The sequence below is a fragment of the Charadrius vociferus genome, unplaced genomic scaffold, assembly GCF_000708025.1.
Source record: "Charadrius vociferus isolate BGI_N301 unplaced genomic scaffold, ASM70802v2 scaffold472, whole genome shotgun sequence".
Taxonomy (NCBI): Eukaryota; Metazoa; Chordata; class Aves; order Charadriiformes; family Charadriidae; genus Charadrius; species Charadrius vociferus.
In genome coordinates, this window is record NW_009647735.1 from 7,998,230 (window position 1) to 8,009,322 (window position 11,093).

Below are 11,093 nucleotides of genomic sequence, written 5' to 3' on the forward strand. Positions count from 1 at the left end.
TGATAGGACGAGAGGAAATGGGTTCAAGTTATGCCAGGGGAGGTTTAGACTGGATATTAGGAAAAATTTTTTCACGGAAAGACTTATCGAACATCGGAGGAGGCTGCCCAGGGAGGGGGTGGATTCGCCATCCCTGGAGGTGGTTAAAAAAAGGGTAGAGGTGGTACTTGGGGACGTGGTTTAGAAGTGGTTTTGTCGGGTTAGGTTAATGGTTGGACTTGGTGATCTTAAAGATCCCTTCCAACCCCAGTGATTCTATGATTCTATGCTCGAGCAGACAAGGTGCACCCTGATGGGCAGGGGGGTATAAGGAGATGGGAGCCCACATCCCTCTCCCAAGCCCTTCTTCTTCTGCTTCTTCCCAGCTATGTGCAGTTCATCAACATTAATGTCCATCGCTATCATTATAAAATGTCTTAATGTATTTCTGAGAAAGAAGTGTCCCCTCAGTGCTGTCGGCAGTGTTAAAATAGCGAGAAAGGAACATACTTATCAAGCGAGTGTCAAAGCTGGGGTAAATCAACAATGCAGTGTTGATGGTAATTCATCAAATTAGTGAAATCGCTATGTAAGGATTGATTAATTTGGGTACTAGTTTGAAGTCTAAGAGGGTGACTCTTCGCTTGGTGCAGGTCGTCTGGGATTTCCAGGAAGTCAGTCAGATCTATAATTGCAAGCTGGCCAAATCATATGGAAAACAAATTACTCTCTCTGACCCTTTGGCCACCACGGCAGCTGCACACATCTGGCGCGGGAGGACCAGGAAGGGCTTTCGGATGCCTTTTGGCTTGTCACAAAGGGTTTAGCAGGATGAAGAGGCGTCGGGGCTCGGAAGCGGAGGGTTGCTGAGCTGTGGAGCCGGTCTGAAGCCGTGCTCTCACCCGGGGTTGTGGATGGGTTGGAGCCGGGGAAAGAAAGGAAAGATAGGACAAGAAATAAGAACAAAGGGCAACCACTTCTGCACTGGATGAAGAGGCGTCGGGGCTCGGAAGCGGAGGGTTGACTGAGCTGTGGAGCCGGTCTGAAGCCATGCTCTCACCCGGGGTTGTGGATGGTTTGTCGCCGTGTTCCTGGGGACCGCGGATGGGGTTGGTTTAATGAGAGGGAACTAAAAGTCCGGCTGCATTGTTTGACAGTTTTGTGTGGTGCGCAGTGCTGGACACAAGCTCTTCTGGTGCTGAAGGAAGAAAGTGGAGATAAAAGGGGACTATAGATTTCCCAAGGGGGTTGAACCTGGAGCATCCGAAGGGGTGGCGGTGGGGACCAGCCCAGGCAGACCTGCCTTTCCCGCTCTGGTTACCAGACAGGAGGTGATCTGTCCGTGTGCTCGTGTGAATCCAGGGGCAGTGACATTTCTTCACTGCACAAGGTCTTGGGGACAGGATAAATGAGATGTGGGGTACTCTGAGACTTGTGCTGTCAGAAGTCATGCAGGTACCCGAGGTACAAACCCAAAAGGGTAGATAGATCTGGCAAAAAAAAAAAGGTGGGGGGGAGAAAAAGAACAAGAGGTATAGAAAGTGATTTGTCCTCTTCTTGCTGACTTGGACTGTGTGCAACAGTTCCATGACATTGCCTTCAGGATGTGGCGAGAGGGTGCGGAGGGTGTTGTGTCTCCATCACCCTCTACCAAGAAACCAGCGTGTCCAGGGGGATGTTCCGGGAGCTGTGGATGGAGATACCCGAATAGAAGCGCTCCTTTTCACAAACGGAGATCGACGCTGGGTTTGTGAAGCCGGCCCCATCCGCGGCAGCTCACCTCGGTGTGCGGAGCCGCCAGCTGGGTTTCCGATGAACCCGGCCGGCACGTGTTGCCCACCCCGGGGGGGCCCGTCTCATCCGCACGGCTGCTGCTGGGAAAACTACAGATGAAAAACTGAGCGCGAATTGCTTCCTCTAATGGCTTTTTATCCAGCAAAATGTTTTGTTGCCTTATTTATGACTTATTCTGTAACACGGGAGCCTGGGATGAAAAAAAAAGGCCGAAGGCTTCCTTTTATTTTTGTCTGCAAACTCCCTCTCGCTGCCACGGATTTGCAAGTTCTTTAGCGGGATGAAAGTTGTGGCTGAGGCTGGCCTTCCCCTGAGTTGTTTCATTATGCTGTTGACATGAACACTAAATCCCGCTTTCCTTTGCTGCGTGCTGAAGGTCACTGCTGCAGTATGATCGTAATGAGCCTCCTAAGCCTGCGTCTCATCTCAGCAGGGCTCTCTGGATTGCCCAAAAAAAAACCCCCAACCATTTATTCTTTAACCTTATCAGTCTACAGATGCCAAAGGCGTCGTGTGATCTTAGAGTCTTGTAGCTCATCGATGTCGGATGATGCTTTGATCTTGGGGGGGGGGTAACGGAAGGAGTAAGGTGGCGGAATAAGTCGGCAGCGTTTCAAGTAGTAAACGCGAGACACGGCGTCCGAGTGGCCAGACGGAAAGCCGTGTGCTGTGTGTCCTGGGTGACAACGGCCCTGTGCTGGCAGGGGGCGGTGGGGGTCCGAGCCCACCCTGACCTCTGCTGACGTGCGGTACTGAAGGTGCTGAGTGCGTGTGATGGAGGTGTGTGGAGGAGTCCTTCGGCACAGCGGCCGTGCCCACCCGCGGCAGCACGATGGAGTTCCCAAAGCCGGGGGGAGAAGTTGGAAATGAGCCATTTAAACAAATGCACCTGCAGCTTCTCCACCCTCTACGCGCTTGTGGGTTTCAAATTAACACCTGCACGTTCAGAACTCATTAAAAGAATAATTTCGTGCTCCACTGCCTACCTTAGCTGTTACAAGCGCAGAGGGATAGCCTGGGAATACCCAAACAGCTTTCTTGTGTGGGGTTTGTGGTTGCATAGATCGACCTCAAGAAGCAGCTGTTTGTGAAGCTGTTGGTTACGGTGCCGTTTAGATCGTGTGAGTTTGATTTAATTAAAAATACAAAGAGGGGAAAGAGAAAACACCCAGAATTTGGGGTAAAGCAGCTGACAGAATATATTTATTCTTTAATATGATCTGTACAAGATATATAGATCAGAATATAGATACAGATAAATATCTATCTTTGGGTCAGAACATGTATGTTGGGGAATTGGGAAGAGCTTGTCGGCTGTGCGGTGGTGTGTCCCGATGCGCGCTGTCACCTCCACCACGGCAGGAGGTCCCTAATGGACCATCAGGTGCCTCTGAGGACGGTGGCAGGAGTCTTGGCTTTCCATGCTCGTGCCATGGCTGCACCGTGCCCTAAGTGTTCGAATAAAGAGGATTCCGGAGGCTCGGCAGCTCGGGGCATTCACCGTTCTGGACGCAGCTCCTCTTCCCGGCTTCGTGTTGCTCTGTGTCCTCCCCTCGCTTGCAAAATGAGGCTGAGCTGCAGAAACGTGGACATCTTCCCTCTCGTGCTTGCCAGTCTTCGCAGGGCTCACAGTCTTGGCCTCCAAGTTCACTTTTGCAGCACTTTTGTTAAATATGCTTACTCCTGAGTCGGTTTTGGGTCAGCAAGAGGGAGTTCATCTCCTCGACCTTTCAGCCATCTAAAAGTTGCTTGGCATTGAAAGCCTCCGTGAGCTAGGCTTCCCTTGTAGAGAGGGGGGGAGGAATGTGGTTGACTAAAGGCTTATTCCTTTCTGCTTTCCCTTAGGAATAAGCCTGGGAGACTGCCGTGTGCCTGCGAACGGGGATGCGCTGGGGTAGGAGGGAGGGATCCTGGTCCTGGTCCAGGGCAGAAGCTCCTGGAAGCCCCTAAAATCTCCTGCGAAGCCCTGTTCTGCGCACCCCCAGCTGAGTTAGCGCGCTGGTGCTCGGCGAACGGTGGGAGGGTGAATGGCGCGGGCTGTCGCTAGAGTGTGGGGATTTTCCTCTGGAGTTGTGAGCCAAGGCGAGGATCGGGGGACCTGGATGGGGCTGTGGTTTTCAGGCCGTATTTGCTGCTCGGCATAGTGCGAAAGAGGTTGCTGTAAGAAGAAGAGGGAAGGCACTCATCTGTGGTACGGGCAGCGCCTGACAGCTGATTCAGCCCGAACTGGGCAGCCGAGCATGCAGAGCGCAATGGGCTTGTGTATCTCGCTCCCATCGCTGTTAGAAATGTTCCGGGGTAAGCGCCGCTCGCTGACGGTGCAGACACCCTACGGGGGAGGGAGGCAGCTGCGGAGCCGGTGCTGTGCAGAAAGCCAATTATCAGGACGTGTTTTTCAGCAGGGGGGTCCTTCCACGGCCACGTGAGCAAAGAAATCTGCAAGCTGAAAAGGCTGCCGTATGCCCAGTTTCGGCTCGATTTTAAAACTGCCTCTGCCTCGCTAGACCTCGCTGTCCGAGGTGGGCTCTCCTGTGCCTTCACCGTCCCTGACCTGCTGAGAAATGTCTTTCAAATGTCAAAGGGCAGAAGATCCTCCTCGGGCCACCCATGGGGGTCCAGGATAGCGGTACTCCTGCCCATGGGCATCGTTCGGTGCCGTATGCGCGAGGGCGTACGAGAAGCCTGCGCGGAGGGGTGATGCTCCTCCTCAGCATCGCGGCAGCATGCCGTGCTGGGCTGCCTTGGCTTACGGCTTGCTGCTGTTAGTGGCCCCTGGTTGGGGAGCGGAGGACTCGGTCCACGGTCTGACTGCAGAACGCTGGAACGACGCGGGTGCGGGATTGTCCCCGCTGCTCCCGGGAGCCCTCTGAAGTGGCAGTGGGGTTTTTGCACTTGGAGCTAAGGTTGGTTCCACCAGGAATATGTGTCACTGCCAAATTCATGTTCTTTGACGCCGACTCGGCTAATTTTTTATAACGTTGTTAATTTCTCCCATGATTTTATACTGCAGAGCAGCACACGAGTCTGCGTGCCGTGATCCGTTTGGGAGTTGGGTGTTTCCCCCTTTATTTTCCTTTGCATCTACCACTTTTAACTGTCACCTGGGCAGAGCCGAAGCAAATTTGACATTGGGTTAAGAAATGCCGGTGCACGTTGGTTCTGGAGCAATGCCTTCCAGCACCTGGGATGATGCCTTCTGGATGGGAAGGTGGCCACCAGCAGCTCCCTCCTGCCGGCACCGCTAGCTCTTTTGGCCCAGGTGGTGTATAGCAAGGCTTTTCCTTCCTACCGGGAGAGAAACGTTAAGGCAGGCAGAGGTGTAAAATCAGCTGAGCTTTGGGGCTGAGTTTTTTTGCAGGCGTCTACTTGGAATGAAGGGACTGCTTCTATCCTTTGGTCTTTGGAAGAGGAATGGGCTGACACAAACCAGCAGGCAGTTTTCTGGCCGCATGCTGCTTAATAACACATTCGATATTGATTAACTGTAGTTTTAAGCCCGTTTGGACAATTCAGCCACTTGACTGAGGGGTTGAAGCACTGCGGAAGAAATGTTAATAAATGTAGTTCCCTGTTTGATCACGAGTTTAAATTTTAAAATCCTTCGGGTATAAATCGAGTTATTGTATTCCCAGGGAGACGCCACTTTGATTTATGACCTTTTGATGTCCCAAATACAATTAGCGCTCCATCAGTATGCAGATACTATCACGGGGTCCGGTGACTTGAATGACTTCCAGTTACGCCTGTATCGGGAAGAGGTGTCACAGCTAATGAAATTCTCTCCAAAAAGTATCGATTCGTTAGACAACACAATCCTTTGACTGTCCTTTGCCCAGCGAACTGTCAGGAAAAACGCGTCTCGGAATGTCAAACTGTTCGTCCTGTTTCTCATCACGCTTCTTTCTCCTCTCCGAGGTTCGCCGAGATCACACGAGCGTCGCACGCTGCTCCTACCGGGAGCTTTGGGGCATCCCAAAAGTGCGCCCCGGCCCGCTGCTCGGGTTTGTGCGCTGCAGATCTGCCCGGCTGGGTGGATGCAATCTCCCGAGCTAAGGTACTCGCGTGGCCAAATCCAGGCTGAAAGGCGCATCTCGGAGGGCGTGGGGAAAAAGGAGGTGGATTCGGTGATTTGCAGGACAACCGGTGACTCCTGGGTTTACCTTGGCACCGGGGATGTTCTTAACAGATTTGGGACAGCCAGAACCCCACGCAAATATTTTTAAAAGCTCTTCCTGGCAGCACCCTAACTTGACATTAAATAAACCTCTTCCCTGCAGCATGGTAAGACACTATTAATGCTCTTCTTTCACAGGCGAGGGAGGTGGAGAACGCAGAGCCACAGGGCTCGGCCGGCGCCACCGGGAGGAGAACTTGGGTTTTTTCTTTTTAAATTGATTTCCTCTCCCAAAAGACCGCTGGAACGGCAGGAAACGTTAAAATAGCAGCAGAGAAGCAGGGCGGTGCACACGCGAGGGCAGGCTCCCCGACGGCGTGTGCGTAGCGCGGAAGTCCTTCCCAACCCGGTATCCGGAGCAAATGAAATCCGATGAGCTTTTTACCTTTTCCGAAGGGGAGTTTTGGGCGGTTGTTTTTTTGCCCTCTTCACACTGCCGGCTCTGCGCGCCAATTAATCCGTGCTAAAAGGGACTGACAATGAGCTTGTTGTTCTGTGGGCTGGCGAAGTGGCGGCTCGCCAGATTGGAGCTCGTTTCAGCTGTTTTAATAGATAGAAAGTTGATCATTTGGCAGCTGAACCGACACCCCGGAGACTCTTCCGAGGCTGTAAAATACTCTGGGATCCAGCAGCTTGGGAAAGGGCAGGTATTTATGAGGTAGGATAACTTTTAGCCTAACTAAAAAACAAACACGTGGGTACCTGCCTTAGCTTCAGGTTATTTGAAGTCCGGCGTGGCTTTTCCCTCTGCTCGCCCGGTGCTGCCCTGTTTCATCTCCCCGTCGATATAGACAGCGATAAGCAAATAGCAAGATAATCACTGGCAGATTAGTTGTTGCTGTGGAAGATTATACTTCAAAGTTATGCAAATTTTTGCTCTCTTCATTTGAATCCAGCGTGTGCGCGTAGAACTACATTTTCTTGGTTTATTGGCCTGGGTTGTAATAAATAAACCCAAGCGGAAAAATATATCTTGAGCCTATAAATATGGATTTGTTTGAGGCAAGATGCTTCTCAGACGAACTTAGAAGCATCCTTGCCAGCGATTTATGAAGACAGGCTGTGTGTGATCCCGGGAGAATATTTTGCCGTCGACATCTGCTGTCACCTTTAAGGACAACACGAAAGGGCATTAGTAACCTAGGTCAGGGGGAGATAATTTTTTTATTATTATTTTTGTTTGTTCTGCAGCTTTGGGACACCTTTTTTTTTAACCAAATTTGGAAAAGAAATGAAAGCCTCCATAGTGCCACTGTCTGGGGAGAGGGGTTAGAGATCGTTCTGTACTCACAATTCGCGGAGACGACATCAAAGCTGCAAACCCTTTCTGTATAGAGCTCGAGGAGGGGTTGTCCGGGGAAGGAATATGGGCAACACACCGCACGCGAGTTTGCGGCCTGTGGGGTCTCTTGGTAGTGGCAGACGCCCTGCAAAATAGTCTGTTCCTGTGTCCCGAATGTTATGCCAGAAAATCAGCAAGACAGCAGCAAATGTAATGGAATTCTGTAGCTGAAAGCAGCAGAAGGGAGAGTAGTTTGTGCTGGGTGTCGATTTTTCCTCCAGATTTTTATTTTTGGTGGTCTTCCTTGTGCTTTGCTCACTGCCGGACCCAGGTGGTTAGAGGATGGGGTAAGTCAGAGTTTTGCAAACTTGGCAGGGAGAGATGCTTCTGGTTCATCCGTCTTTGCAGAGCCCACAGAGAGCCCGGGGAATGGGTGGAATTCCTGAAAATTTAGTGGTTTTGCTACATCCTCCTAAATCCTTCCGCAGGCCCTTGGAGGGTGTGCGCCCTGCCCCTTCCTCTTCAACTTCCCTCTCTGTCTCAGGGTGCCAAAAAAACCCCACAAGAAATGTAAAAGGGTGTTAGTTTGACAAGAAGGTTTGACAAGGTGGGTTTTTTTCCCCGTTGTGATTTGTTGCGCAGGGAACAAAAGATTGGGGCGTTTGGGGTTTCCTCGCTAAAGAACGTTTGATCCCACGGTGCCGTCACGGGGAGGTGAACCCACGTGCAGCTGTCCTTGGTTAAACGAGGGGCACAGCTCAGTGGTGGGGTTTCCCAGCCAGATGGAGCCCCAGGTTGAGGGTTGGATCCCACGGATGCTCTACAGTCCCCCACCACGGTGGAGACGGCATGTGGAGACCTGCCCAGGTCCCACCATCGTGCCATGGCATGGAGTCATAGAATCGTAGAATGGTTTAGGTTCTAAAGGACCTTGAAGATCATTGAGTTCCACCCCCCCTGCCCTGGGCAGGGCCACCTCCCACCAGCCCAGGTTGCCCAAGGCCACCTCCAGCCTGGCCTTGAACACCTCCAGGGATGGGGCCTCAACAACCTCTCTGGGCAACATGTTCCAGTGCCTCACCGCCCTTAAAGTGAAAAACTTCTTCCTAATGTTTAATCTAAACCTGCCCTCTTCCAGTTTAACGCCATTCCCACTCATCCTGTCACTCCATGCCCCAGTAAAAAGTCCCTCCCCAGCTCTCCTGCAGCCCCTTTAGGTACTGGAAGGCGGCAATAAGGTCTCCCCGGAGCCTTCTCTTCTCCAGGCTGAACAGCCCCAACTCTCTCAGCCTCTCCTCATAGGAATGGTGGCAAAGCGTGCGCCGCCGCGGGCTCTTCTCTGGCAGCAGATGGGCACCTTGGGGCATAGCAGCGAGATGCTCAAATGATCCTCCCGGCAGGGCTCAGGAGGGTCCAGATGCCCTACAGAATTAACCCGAGGGTGGGGTTTTTTTTCCTTCCAGCCTGGGCATGCAGTAGGTTTTGCGTTACCTGTTGGAAGCGCCTGTGTGCGCAGCTCGCACGGAGCCCTCTCCTGCCTTCCACAGCCTATTTCGGGTTGGCCTATTTTGGGATTGCGGCGCAGGTGACGTGCCTGGGAGAAGCGGCGGTGCATCGCTCAGCGGTGGCTGCGGCGCCGCTGGGAAGATGACACCTCGCTGTTCCCCTCAAGTGAAGGGTTTAAACGAGGCGCTGCCTCGGTGATTTATTGGGAAGTTTAGGTCGTCGTGACGATTCTCAGCGGCTGATGGGGAGAAAAGGGAATAAAAAACCCCACCCCATGACAAAACCCTGCAAGAAGGAGGGCTGAATGGCGTGTTATATCCACTGCAGCCTTAGGAATAGGGTGGGAGGATCAGTGTATCAGTCTAGATAAAAATCCAATGATGTGGGTATGTTGGCTTTCCAAAATGCTAATGATTAAGTAATTATTCCTTTTCTCCCGCAAGCATTCTGCCTATCGAGTGAGGTGCAGCAGTAGAGTGTTTGATTAGTACCTTCAGTGCTCAGCTCAGTTAAATCTCCTGTTTGAGGGCTGCTCCTAAAAACACTTGTAAATGGAAAGTTATGCCTTGTAATAAGTGATCCCAGGCCTGTTATTTAGCTGTGATGGGTATGTTTGTGTGCGGAACAGAACGTGCTCTGTTTATCGAGGCTTTTATTTCCCTGTGAACGCACCGCAACTGCATTCACGTGCCCCATCCCGCACCCTGCCCTGCCAAAGACTGGCATGTGTTTATTCAAATACTGTGTTTCCTGGCGATATCTCGGTGGTTTGTTAAAAGCAAGAAAGGAAGACGTTCCCAATCACGTCCCCTGAAGTTGTCTCAGGCTAAGCGAAGCTTTGCAAATGATGTGCTGGAGTTAAATCCCAATTAGGTGAATAAGGAGAGAGGGATTGCGAAGGGGACGTTGTGTGTGAGTGGCGGGAATGGCACAGGGCAGAGGTTTCGGAGAGCCCTCGTGTACGCGGAGCTGCTCCCGTTAGTCCTTGTGAGAAAATTTGTCCCTGTGCTTTATGCTGCGATAACGTGAAAAACTTGAAATAAAATAGAAAAAGCAGCACCTGTCCTGTTACCGCCTTAACGCCGTCAGGAAGAGAGTATCCCCAAGGTGTGGGGACGGCAACAAACTGCATCGGGAGAAGTCTCAGAAGCAGAGGGAGTATTTGGAAACCTGTGCTTGGTGGGAGTTGGACACAGCCACCCTCTGGCCGTGACGAGTGGTGGCTGCTGAGGACGAGGGGCCGTCTCCCTCCCCGAAATCCAGAGTCGCTCCTCTCGAATGACTCCGTCGGTGTGGCTCGAGCTGTTTTGGCTGCAAGTCCGAAGCCTGGAGAGTGTATGTTTCCTGGAGTAATTCAGAGAACCCATAATGTATAGTGTTCACCACAACTGGTCTCCAGTTGTGAATTTTTAATTACGCCAGATCATTTTCAGTAAATGGGACTTCAGGCTCAATTAGGGCTGTCAGATCCAGTTTTTCACTCACCTACTATTGAGCTCGTCCTGTGTTGTTTGCAATAATTGCCAAATCCACAGGAAAGATGAGACTTGCAAAAGATGAATGTCTGCGGCATTTCCCATTCTCAGAGCCTCCTTGGGCAGAGTGATCGGAGCGAGGGAGAGGAAAGTGCTCAGAGAAACATTTTATACTGTTGAGAAGAGAAATATTTTGCCCAAAGTAGCAAGAAAAGAAAGTCTGGTCGTCTTATAGAATAAGGCAGCTCAGTGCACTAAGTCTAAGAACTTGCGTCTTCAAAAAAAATCAGATTATTTCCTCTGGCGTGAACGCGGTTTTGTGGGACACTGGTCTGTGACAAGGTCTCGGCATGGGACACTGAGCTTGTCCCTGGGATGTGACAGCCTCATGGGAAGTCCACTTGACTGGCAAGCTGGCAGGAGCCTGTGCCGGCCCTGAGGGGAGAGACCTGGGCAGGCTGGAGAGGTGGGCATGTGCCAACCTCATGAAGTTCAACAGGGCCAAGTGCACGGTCCTGCAGGTGGGTTGGGGCAATCCCATCACAACTCCAGGCTGGGTGGGGAATGGCTGGAGAGCAGCCCTGAGGAGAAGGACCTGGGGGTGCTGATTGGTGAGAAGCTCACCATGAGCCGGCAAGGTGCGATCACAGCCCAGAAGGCCACCGGTACCCCGGGCTGCATCCCCAGCAGCGTGGCCAGCAGGGCGAGGGGGGATTGTGCCCCTCTGCTGCGCTCTGCTCTGGGGAGACCCCCCTGCAGTGCTGCCTCCAGCTCGGGGGCCTCAGCACAGGAGAGACATGGACCTGGTGGAGCGGGGCCAGAGGAGGCCCCGGAGATGCTGGGAGGGCTGGAGCCCCTCTGCTGGGAGGACAGGCTGGGAGAG